The 12645-nt window shown below is 47.2% G+C and overlaps 1 long non-coding RNA gene across 4 annotated transcripts in view; it reads right to left on the reverse strand.

Annotated features, from left to right (window-relative positions):
* LOC116586249 overlaps positions 1-12645 on the reverse strand; it is a 365761-nt gene that overhangs the window by 98701 nt on the left and 254415 nt on the right. For all 4 annotated transcript variants that reach the window (XR_004283950.1, XR_004283952.1, XR_004283951.1 and 1 more), the window contains one exon: positions 9091-9231. This is a non-coding gene — a long non-coding RNA (uncharacterized LOC116586249). The remainder of the gene's footprint in view (positions 1-9090; positions 9232-12645) is intronic.

Consider the following 12645-nt stretch of genomic DNA (forward strand, 5'->3'; position numbering starts at 1 on the left):
ATGACCCAGCAATTGCACCACTGGGTATTTACCCTAAAGATACAAACGTAGTGATCTGAAGGGGCACGTACACCTGAATGTTTATAGCAGCAATGTCTACAATAGCCAAACTATGGAAAGAACTTAGATGTCCATCAACAGATGAATGGATAAAGAAGATGTGGTATATATACACAATGGAATACTATGCAGCCATCAAAAGAAATGAAATCTTGCCATTTGCGACGATGGGGATGGAACTAGAGCGTATCATGCTTAGCAAAATAAGTCAATCAGAGAAAGACCACTATCATACGATCTCCCTGATATGAGGAAGTGGAGATGCAACATGGGGGGTTAAGGGGGTAGGAGAAGAATAAATGAAACAAGATGGGATTGGGAGGGAGACAAACCATAAGTGACTCTTAATCTCACCAAACAAACTGAGGGTTTCTGGGGTGGGGGGTGAGGCTTGGGAGAGAGGGGTGGGGTTATGGACATTGGGGAGGGTATGTGCTATGGTGAGTGCTGTGAAGTGTGTAAACCTGGCGATTCACAGACCTGTACCTGTGGGGATAAAAATACATTATATGTTTATAAAAAATTTTAAAAAAAGAATAGCAGCTAATGTATGATTAGAGAAGACTTTCCTTTAATTTGGGTTGGATTCTTAATAAGGTGGAGATTTTTTTGCATGCTTAGATGGCATTTGTAGTTCTTTCTTGGTGCTCGTTTCAGCAGCACATATACTAAAATTGTAGTTCTTTCATGGATTCACTCTTCAGACTTGCAGTCATTTATTTACTTAACTTTGCTTACCAATTCGTAGGAAAGATTTATAGAGGGAGAATAAGTGACAACTGACTGTCCTAAGCATTTACTAGGTCCCAGTATTGAGGCCGGGTGCAGGACAGGCGGAATCTCCTTTACAACTCCTAAAAACTCTGCGTTATGGTTTTCAAACCCCACTGTAGACACAACAACCCCGAGACACGGAGAAACGGAGCAGATTGTCTATAGGAGAGGTCTGCATTCACAGTCTTCATGTTATACCTGCACTTCCAGCTTCCATGTGGCCATGTTGGGTGGGAGGGGAGAGGGGAGGGGAGAGGGGGGGAGAGGAGGGGACTCTTATTTGTGCATGAGATTTATCTTCCTCCTCTGCACATCCCCCTTTTTTGTCTTTTTTTGGTCTCAAAGTATGAACACTTTTTTTTTTTTGCCTCCCCCTTTCATCCCTACCTTTCCTGTTTTCTGGGAGAGCTTTCCAAATTCATTATACACATTATTGATTTGTGTCTCATTCACCATCTTTGGTGAGGACTTCAGGTGTCCCGTTTGAATCGCACCCTCCAGCTCTCCTGGCTCCCTGCTTCTGGGTCTGTGGCCTCTCTATGTCCCTTCCAGTTGCCTTTTCATCTCCTCATGCTCTTGCAGTTGAGCTGTTGGGCTTTCTGCTCCTGTTTCTAGGAGGCCAGGCATTCTCAGATCCTATTGGAGATGTAAAGCATTTCATAATTTCCTTTGTTGTTAGTGAGTCATTGTCAAAGTCATGTTCCTCTTCTGCATCTTTAGTGTACTGTTCTCTTTCCCTTGAGCTTTGGCTCTTTTTTCCTAGACCTCCTGTTGAGGTTATACTTTACTAGTCCTTAGATTAGGCAAGTTCCTTCTGGATTTAGGGATTTGCCAACCAATTTTGTGGTTGGTTCTGCTGTACAGAAATGGGGTCTTCTCACTGTGCTGCTCAGTTTCTCTGACACCCTGAAACCAATGGGCTTTGTGAAATGTACAGCTTCAGCCTGCAGTGCTGTCCCATGAGCCAGAAAGAAGACTGGGTGAAATCGAACTTCCAAGACAGATCTCTACCCCCAGAAGGCAAAGGAGGACAGACCTGTCAACTCCCTGAGCATGGTTTCCAGTCCACAGATGGGATCAAAATTTAGGCAAGACTGAATTAGGGGAAGAGAACGCAATGGGGAAGAGATGATTGGTTTTTCACTTGTGCACCTTAGAAAGAGGCACTCGCACAGGAGGGAGACAGTCACCCACTTGTCCTTTTGGCATGCGCCTGGGCTTGTGAGAAAGGGCAGACGGGGGTGGGGGGAAGGACTGGGGCCCACCTCACTTGCTTGGCTGTGTGAAGCTTCACCGCTTGACGGGGGATAACCAGTCTGGCCACCCCTTGTTCTCATCTACCCTCAGTCACACTGGAGTCCGGGAGATTCTTTCCACATTCGGCAATTCATTTTTCATTTTGGGGCTCTTTTTCAGTTTGATCCTTTAACAGTCCTAGGTCTGTTTAGTGTGAAGCTAGGAGAGGTCGAGGTAGGAACTGCTAGCCAGCGATGTTCTTAACCTGGAAATTCTTCACATTGCAATTTTTTTTGCTCTATTGCCTCCTGGACACTGCAGCTACCTGAGTGTGTTGGCGGCACTCCACAGCACAACTGTTCCAGATACCTCCTTCCCCCACCTAGCAACGGCCATTTTTCTGGCCTGTGTGGTCATTGTACCACCCCCACCATGCATGGTTTGGATCTTCACTATTTGCCATAGTGTTCAGTGGTTATTGGGCTCCCAGCCACCAGGCTCTCCCCTTTCCCAGCCTTCAAATTACTGTTAAGCACACTTTAGTTGAGGTCAGACTGGGAACTTCTTGGCTTCCCAAGTGGCAAAGTGGCTCCTCTTTGTAATGGTCATGATTTCCAGATGTAGCTTGACATTCTAGGTCCTCCATGACCTGTGCTCAATCTGACTGACCCCAACACCTTTACTCCTGTGCCTTTTGTGCGTATTAAACTGGATGGCTCACCATTTCTAAATGCGTTCTGTATTCTTCTGCTCTGACCTCCTATATCATTGCTTCTTGGTTTTCCCCACTGTTTTTAGCCGCAATTTTATATATCTTCTAGACCTCTTCTGAACCCTCATTAAAATCAATCTTTTCTCTATCTGAGCCCACACATCTGGATCATCAAATTACTATAATCCTGCATTGTGTTGGAGTTTATGTGTGCATATATGTACTACCTGCTTTTTTAGATTATAGGTTACCCTAGTTAAGCCTTAGTTTCCTGATCCATAAAATGAGGAGATTAGTGCTTAACTCATACATCTGAGGCATTGTGAAACGAGATAAAGCATCAGAGTTTTAAGCACAGACCTCAACGCACTGTGAGTGCTCACTGAATATTGGAATGAACATATGGTTCTTCTGATTTCCTACCTTTCCATATTATTTCAAACAAAGACATTTTCTTATCCTAAACTTTGCTAAGTTTGCAAGGCTCTCAGTACCAGTTGCATTTTACATTTTTCTTGAGCACTGCCAGAAAGTTTAGGGGCAAGGAGGGAATGATCAAATGTAACGACCATTAGTGAAAACCACAGGCACTGAACAGCTGGATAATGTGAACAGACAAGTTCAGCCGAATCTCCAGAAATGCATCAATCACAGGACGGCAGCAGTTTTTTGGGAAAGTTAAGAGATGTTTGAAAAGAAGCCAGAGTGCAGAATAAAATGATTCTCAGAATTGTTTTTCAAAACCCAAGTCTCTAGCATGCCCAACAGCCTTTGGAAAAATGGCAAATTTACGTGTAAACAAAACTCTCCATTTTCTTGAGATCCTGAGCAAATTGGAGAGTTCTGTGGTTTTGTTTTTTTTGTTTTGTTTTTTTTTTTTGAGCAGCTTAATAATAGAAATTGCCTCAGGAAGGGGGTCTGTCATTGCTTTTCCAGGCAATACTGTTCTCCCTAAGGGACTGTGCCACAGGCTTCCGGAGTGAATATTGCAAAAGCCACTAATAATGGTCCTTCTCAGGTAACATTTTCTGGTATAAAATATCTTGGATTAATATAGTCTAAATACAGTGAAGTGTAATGTGGTCAACAGGATAGTGTTCTGACATAGAATGCTATCCTTTTTACTGCTGTCCTGGTTTCTGCAGTGTCAAAGGTCCACAAGGAATCAGGATGATAAATCCTTAGCTAGTGCAACGTAGAAACCACCAGGGTTCCATACAGGCTGTGTAGTCTATGGTTTTTCTCAGGAGAAAGCACAGGCCACTGTGAAGCCTAAGTTAAGGTGAAGAACACTGTATGGGGAGTCAAGATTCAGTCCTAATACTGCAGGAAGGGGGAAGCCAACAGGACCTGGACCCAACATTTAACCACTGTGGGCTTTTTTAATTAAAGGGGGAGGGGTGTCTCCTGGATGGTGCAGTTGATTAAACAACCGATTCTTGGTTTTGGCTCAGGACATGATCCTAGGGTCGTGAGATGGAGCCTCACGTCAGCCTCCATGCCCAGCAGAGTCTGCTTAAGACTCTTTCTGTCTCCCTCTGCCCTCCCCTTGCTCAAAGAAATCTTTAAAAAATTCAAAGGAGTTGAACAGTAGAGTCCTTAAGGGTTCTTCCAAACATGGTCTTTTCAATTTTAAGATTTCTTCTGGCTGGAGAGTCCTGTCTTAATGACTAGGAATCTGGAATCAGCAGGCTTGGTTTTGAATCCTGACTAAGCCCTTTTGCAGATAAGATCTTAGACTGTTATTTATTTACTTTGTGCCTCACTTTTCATATCTGCAAGATGGGACTAGTAATAATCTCTTTGATCAGTTTGGATATGCAGCTGGTATAGATACAGGGACAAAGACTTCTTAGGGCCCCTGGCTTTTTCTGACAACTTCACCATCCTTAATTTTCCCTTCATATTTATTGCCCCTGCAAGATAGCGGAGGTCTCTCCAGACAACATTTTCATTCATAATAGGAAGCAGGGGTGGGGACTAGGGGTGCAAGTGGGGGGTGGTGGTAGGATTTAGGAGAAAAAACGGTATTCATTGAGGAAAAGTCCATGTTTCAGGACTGCTCTGAAAAAACTTTCCCCAAATTTCCCAAATGATTTCTCCTTACATTTTATTGGCCAGAACAGGGCCCCAAAGCTCATCTGTGAGGGAAGCTGGCAAAGTCTTCTTCAGCTTCTGTGGTAGTGGTTAAAGGAGAAGGGATTGGGAGTGCTATGGAGTCAGTAGGCAAGCAGGTGTGACACCGCCTCACCATGATGGCAGGAGCTCACATGAGGATAGTTGTGAGTTGTAGCAGAGCGCTTAACACAGAACCTGACCCAGAGCCCACACTTGGTAACTGTTAGCTGTGACTCTAAGAACCTATTTTTCCTTCCTTTGCACCTGATTCAGCCTCACCACAGTGATTTTCAACCATATGTAGTATGTGAATCGTGAATCATTTGTACTGGTACTAGGAAGTTATTGGACTTCTTTCCCTTATTGTTACACATTACTTTTCTGTGTATGCTTTGCACATGCTAGCTTTACTGTGTTGTACAGGTTCACAGCATACTTTTAGGAAAAATATGTTGAGTAGCAGAGTAGGCAGAGATTATCCTGGCCAAGGGATTCTTGCCTACCCAGAGCCCCCTTCTGACAAAGGTACAGGAATTCATGCTTAGATAAGTTGTTAGGCTTTGCACAAAGCCCTCTTCTACCCTGACTTCAGCAGTATGGACCAGTTGTTGGTGCAGGACCCAAAGGCAGCCAGCAAGAGGCCACAGGGAGAATTCTGCACAGTAAGAAACCTCCATACAGTGTAGTCATTAACTGACTTCATCAGCCCCTCCATCTTAGAGGGACTCCTTGAATGCAAGATTCTAGAGTTGTACAGAAACCAAAGGGCACAGAGAAGGGACAAGTAAGCAGAAGCCCCAAGGAACAGAAGCCGTGAGTAGATGCAAAGCATGAAATTCATGGCTGAGGTCACCACAGAAGCTATAGGAGGGGAAGAGGGTTTGGTGGAGTGCCTGTGATGGGAACAGCAGCCTGTCCTGTGAGGACAAGACGACCAGATCCCTGGAGCTACCCTGTATCCTGAGCTTGTCCCGATTGTACCCTGGCTGAGTACCACCTTCCTTGCTCCATGTCCCTCTATCGACCCCCATTCTGGGGTACCTGATGGAAGTCTCAATCCTGGTAACTGCAGAGCCTGGCTCACAAAGGAATTCATGGAATTTAGGTATCAAAATTTTAATCCTAATAGAGTAAGAGGGAGGGAGACCCAGGCATAGGCCTCCACATCATCTCTCACACCAGTTGCTTCTTAACAACCAGGCAGTCTCGGTGGGGGGAAAACCTCTCCGAGGATGCTGGAGTCTCTTTTGTGCAGTCCCAGTGGCTCATCAGCCCAACCACTGGACCCAGAGCCCATTTATAGACTGGGAGTCTTGTTGGAAGGGAATTCAAGAGACCCACTTTGCCCCCCGACACTGGCTCCTTGTAGCAAGTCCTCCCTTGGCTATTGCTTATGTAATTCAATTATTTGATTGACTTGCTATTGTGTGATGCTGGAAGAGGTGAAGAAACGACAGGTTTTTGGCTGTACCCTCTGGTCTGTTCTGTTCTGTCTTGTTGGCTTTAAGGATTTTACGAAGCTTTGTGTTGCTGCCAACTGTTTCCCCGGGTGTTTTTCACAAGCCGCATCCTACTTCCCAGGTGCCTATGTTTGAGGGATCCGTAGGAAGTGGGACTGGGACTGACCCCTGCAGTGGTGGGCCCACAAGTGGGGAGTGAGGGCCACAGAAGGTTCCCGAGAAATCCCTTTGGGACCCCCCCAGGTTGTAGAACTTAGCGTACACACTGGGACTCCTTTCTGTTTCCCCAGGAGAAATGACGGTATTTGTTTGACTGAGATGATCTCGTTCTGTCTGGCGGCTCTGACACACGTTAACGAAGTTTTGAGAACAAGCTTCTCTGACATTTTGGCTCAGCAAGTTTCCGAGTATGGAATTGTTAAGCCACATTTCAACTCCGTTTCCAGGCATGTGTCTTCTTTATTTATTAACTTGAAGACTCTGCAGTTTCTTATAGAGCTCCTTCCATGTTATTGTTGACACGTTTCCTTCCCCCTTTCTGGTCAGCTTGAACCCAGCTCGAATAAAACCCCCTAAGTTGTAAACAAGTTATGAAATGTCCTCCTCCATGGGACTGAATGGCCTACAAATGGGTCCCAGGCGGAGTGGGGGTGCGGAGCAGGGGGGAAGCTCTGCAGGCTGCTTTGTTCCCCATCCTCACTGACTAAGCTTTGTAGTGTGTGGGTGGGTAAGACACAAGCTGAGGGGGCTGCTGTGTGCCTGACATCTGGAGTTAAGATCTCAGCGCATTTTCCCCTAGAACAAGATTATCTGGGAAGGCCAGAAAGCCAGCTTTACCTTCCTAGAGCTCAATGTCCCAAGTTTGATTCATGATTTTAAACTATGGTGCACTGGAATCACCTGACAATGGAATCACCTAGGAGTGCTAAGTCTTGCCAGGGGAGCCCTTCCCCAGAGTTGAATTCAGTGCTCCAAGCAGGAGCCCAGGCCCGGGTGCTTTTAACAAGTTTCCCTGGAAATTCTAACGCAGACAGGGAGGAGGGCCCTAGGGTTCTGGTGACACATGAGGCCTCTAGGGGCACAGTTGAAGGCAGAGCTCATTTTCAGGGTGGTGCAGATCAGCCCTGTTTTGGGAGGTTGCATTAGGAACTCAGTCAACATGTGATTTCATGTTTTGGACAGAGATTTTTAGTTTTAATTTGCACAACGAAGCCTTTTACAAGACTCATTCATTTATCATTTGGGGATTTCTCCCTTCCTCACCTGTTTCTCTTATTTTTTATTTTTATTTTTTTAAGATTTCACTTATTTGACAGAAAAAGAGCAGGAACACAAGCAGGGGGAGTGGGAGAGGGAGAAGCAGGCTTCCCAGGGAGCAGGGACCCCATACGGGGCTCAATACCAGGACTCTGGGACCATGACCTGAACTGAAAGCAGATGCTTAAGGACCAAGCCACCCAAGGAAGCGTTCCATCACATATTTCTTTTTAATTCCTCTCCCCCACAGCCTTTCTCTTATTTTTTCCCTTCCTCCTGTCCTAGCTCTTTCTTTCCTCATCCCTTGATCTTCCTCCTTTCCCTCCTCTACTCAGTCTTTACTCTGAGGGCAGGCTCTGCACTTTCTCTCTGCTTACGTTCTTTGGCCCTTTCCTTCGCTGCTCTTCCAGTCCCGGTTCTCTGGTTTTGGACCTCTCGCTGCTCCTTCCACCCCAGCACACTCTCACCACGCCTACCGTCAGCCCTAGAGTCAGCCTCTTGGCTCCCGTTTAAACACCTCCCAAGGTTCTTTGCGTGAAATGAGCGTCAGCTGGGGCAAGGGCTCCAGCTGCTTTCCATGAACCACCACTTGGCCCCAGTTGACACCCGGGGGCTCTTCTAGGCACGGTGGGCAGCAGTGGGGGTGGTTTGTCAGGAGGAAATAAAGATTGGCAAGGATAGACATATTAAACTCTCACTCTTTCTCTCCCCGCAGCTATTATGAGGAGTAAAGACAAATGTCTGTAAAAGTTTTAAAACTCTGGATCACGGTGGCCTGCAAGTCAGCCCCCCTCCTGCACCCCCCATCTCTGCCAGCACAGCTGCCCAGTTTAATCTTGATTGTCACTGCCCTCTGGGTTTTCTCAAATGATAACCAGTTCCATCCTTTTATCCTCAGCCTCTCCAGCACCACTGGCACTCCGGCAGTTGGGAATAAACCCCTTTATACCAAAATCAGGCCAGATTTTCAGAGCTGGCCCAGCATCCCCTTTTCTTGTGTGGGAAAGATGAGGATAAGGAAAAAAGCCCAGACTCCAGAAGCATTGAGTTGGAACCTTCCAAAGGTTTCTTTCCTGCCAAGGGTTGTCCACACAGGCAGAAACGGCATTGTCCTTGGGAGTTTACCCTCAGCATGGCCCATTAGAGCCTTATGGGAGGGGAACAACGGCCCTGCCTAGGCTCTGCTCCCTCATATATATACAGTAGCTGCTATCTTGGCAGCTTGGCCTGTCCTGGTGGACTTGTTTGCCATCTTCCCCCCCAGGAAGCAGAACGGGAGTGGACACAGGTGGAGGAGGCACTCTGCCTAGCTGTGGGGAGGCCCTGCCATGGGCCTGACTGCTCACAATTAGGGCAGCTGGAGTATGACTGTGCCTGTGGGACCAGTCACCAGGGCCCAGCCCTGAGATCCACCCCACTCTCATTTGGCATTGGTAGGGTGCTTCAAAGAGGCTGAGATAGCGGGCATCCTACCTGTGAGGGTGGTGTCAGCTTGGTGTCCACGGGAACTGTCTCACTGCAGGGATGCCCAGTAGAATGAGGAGTCGATGAGCTCTTGGGCTCTGAGTGGGATGGCTGAGAGGGGAAGGGCTGAAAGTCCACAGTCTCTGTAGGCTGGGGAAGAGAATAAAGAAGCAATGTGAGGACAGCTGTCACAAGAATTACTATGACATGTTACACGTGTACTATTACACATGTAATAGTAATACAAGAATTACTATTACATGTCTTCTTCTACTCATTTTCACATAGACCTTATTTGAACCTGAGGATAAGCCTGTGCAGCAAGCCCAGCAGATTCTTTTATCTCAGTATCTCGGGAACTCGGAAGGTGAAGGGATGCCCAGAGTTCATACTTTTAGTGAATTACACAGGAAAGTCCTTTCTTCGCCATGTCCTGGAGTAACCTGCTTAAAGATCATTGTATTGAGCCAGGTTAGCCCGGCTGCTTTGGTGAGATCCACACTGGGTGTCAGAAACAGAGTGACAGATATGGGTAAAACAAATAGTTCCATGCTGGCCCAGGGTAAGAGAGCCAAGGCCAGCACAAGGCTGGTGCGCTCAGTAAGGAACAGCCAAAAGGGCTTTCCCCCCGGGAGGGAGGAATGACATCAGTGTCCATTCAGAGGCCTCTGACAGAGCTCGACTCCGTTTAGACTGGAATGGATGTTGCAGGCATGAGGGGAATGGCAGCGGGCTCTCTCAGGGGTGTTTGCCAGGTGTAGGTTAGGACGACATTGTGTCTGTTGTGGTTAGTGTGGCAATCATCAGGAACATGGCTGAGCTGGGAGGGGCCAGTTGGAGTAGGAGCAGTGGTAGTAGTAGGCCCTCAGTAGGATTACAGATTTCTCCTTCTGTATGAATCCCACAAGATTCTTGTCATTATTTGGTCTTCTAGTTAAGGCAGAGCCATGGTTCTAAGAGATAAAGACCACCACACTCCTACCCAAAGCCTTATCTCGTACCACTAATAACTCAGAACTTATACTTTCCAAATGACACTACTGGATCTACCAACTTCCACTGAAGTGGGCAAGCAGATATTCTTCACAGCCCCCATTTCCAGATGAAGCCTCGAAAATTCACTGACATCTAAAACATTTATAATAATAAATAGCCAGATCACAACTGAAATCTAGGTGCTCCAGTTCCTGACAAGTTCTATTTTCTCTGTGCCCTCCTGTGTTCCGAGGTACTAGGCTAACATCCTTAACTCCTCCTTGACCAGAGACCAGAGCGGGGTTGAGTCTATGGATCTCAGTGGGCCAGGTGATCCCAGCTGTGGGAAGAAGAGGCCAGGGAGGCTGGGTTCTGGATGGAAGTGATGGCACTAAGAAGAAGTGAGGACACTCCGTGGTGGGGATGGTAGTTCTAAGGAGTGTTGTGATGTCAGGGTAGTGATCTCCCAGCTGGAGGCCTCGGCACACCACCAGTTGCTCTCAGTTGAAGGAAACAGCACATTTCTCTCCCAAAGTCCTTGTGGAGTTTCCTTCAGCAGGGACTTGGTGTCTCCTTCCTCACTGCAGACACATTTCCATAAATCTATTTCTGTCACAGAATAGAGTCTGGTTTTCAAGCTGCCCATCTGTGAACCATGCTTTTTCTTTCCCCACCTCACACGGTGTTAAACTGTAGGCGTGTGAAACACTCCTGCTTAGCTGAAAATCCATGTCACATTAGTACTATGTGCCTGTCTATTCTGTAACCTGATGGGGCTGGCTGGCTGTCTCAGGACTGTAGCTAAAGCCTCAAAGCTGAGGACAAGAAGCAAAGACTGGTCTCCATCACCTGGTGGGAGCACTCGAGTTACTGCAGAGTATCTCCCACCACCTCCCTCAGAGGTGGCCAGATGGGCCTTTTGCCCTTCTCCTGCATCATCTCGAGCAGTCTCTACGAGCACGTCCATAGAAAGGGGAGTCCTGGAGGAGGTTGCTGAAGGCCTTTGGGGGATAGGACTGCTGTCTTTGCCTGCCCCTTCCCATGGCATGCCCTCTAGTCTGGTGAGGGAAGGCTGAGAAAATACTCATTGGAACCACCCTATTGTGGAGTCCCCATTCTGACCTCTATGTTTTAGAGAAAGTATTCAGGAATTCCTCCAGCATCCTCCCCATGGAGCAGGCAAGCTGTGGCATTAGGGGACATGTCCTCCTGAAGCCCCTCTCCACCACATTCCAGATATCTACTTCTCCTAGAACGCCTTCCAGGGCCTGCTGGGGTCCAGGGTCTGAGGATGGGAGGAACACATCTCACAGATTTAAATTCCAAGGGGACTGAGAATTCTAAATTCAAACTGATCTTGCAGGCCATGGGGAAGGTGTATTTGTCAAGGTAGGAGGCTAGAAGGCACTTTATTTCACAGTATTGTTAGCTAGATTTCTAACTCTTAACTATTTGGGTATCTGCATGTGGACCTCCATCTGGACTCCTGCCTTGGGCCCTGCAGGGTTAGTGGTGAGCCTGCCTCAAGGAGATCAGGGCGCCTGCAGGAAGAGAAGACGGACCCTTGCCCTCTGGCTATCTGGCTTTGAGTTACAGGAAAAGAAGAGGTTCACCCAGCACCTTGCGAGAGGTTTGTAGTTCCCCAAGAAAGTCTGTCAGAGCTGGGAGATGTGAATCTAAAGCCTAAAGCTTGCGTGGGGCACTCTGAAGTGCTGGAGTAACCTAGCACAGCAAGCAAGCACAGTAAGGAGACAAGATGGCTGTGGGCAGCCCTTGCCCCTGCCAGTTGGTACGGCAAGCATCTGTGAGCTTTCTTTGGGCCATATGGATACACCTGTGCCTTCAGAGGACCCTGAGCCAGAGGTCTTCCTGTGAGCATAAGGGGCAGAAGTGGGAAGCTAGCCAGGAAGGAGCTGGGGTATTCCTCAAAGGTCAGCCAGAGGGTTCTTTAGTCGTAACCCAAAAGTGTGTAGGGAGGAGGTCTCCTGTATGGGTTCTCATAAATAACATTTGAATGCCCGTGGCACAGAGAACATTCAGGGTCAAGAAATCACTGCTGAGAGTATCACCAAGCAAAACCCCTAAACACCTTGTAGCCCCTCCCACCCCCATTCTACTCTGACTCACAAAGACCCAGAAGTGGGGAGGAAAATAATGTGGTTAAAAAAGCGGAAGGACATTCTCAGGTCCCTTGTAATTTCTGATCCAAGGGGAGTCAGTCCTCAGTTGCAGAAAGGAAAAAGCTTCAGTCTAGAGGGAGAGAGAACTTTTGACTTAGACAGGATTTTTTTTAGTACCCGAAAAGCTTTTAAGTGTCACAGTGCAACTTGTTCTATAGGCAGGAGCAGCTCAGAAAGCTCTAGCGTAAACCCAGGATGCTGTGTGGGGGTGCGGAGGGCATCTAAAGAGAGCTTGAGTTGGGCTAAGGATAAACTGGTCTCCTTTCATATCCCAATGAGTTCACTGGGCTGGTTCTATGCCAGAGATTCTGTGCTCACAATCTCCTAACACCAAACTCCTTACCCTTTGCCTTGGCTTTGAATCTGACTTGAACGTCCTTTTGCAAGGAAAAGGGTTATTACCCTGATA

The sequence above is a fragment of the Mustela erminea genome, chromosome 3 (genome assembly GCF_009829155.1).
Source record: "Mustela erminea isolate mMusErm1 chromosome 3, mMusErm1.Pri, whole genome shotgun sequence".
NCBI lineage: Eukaryota > Metazoa > Chordata > Mammalia > Carnivora > Mustelidae > Mustela > Mustela erminea.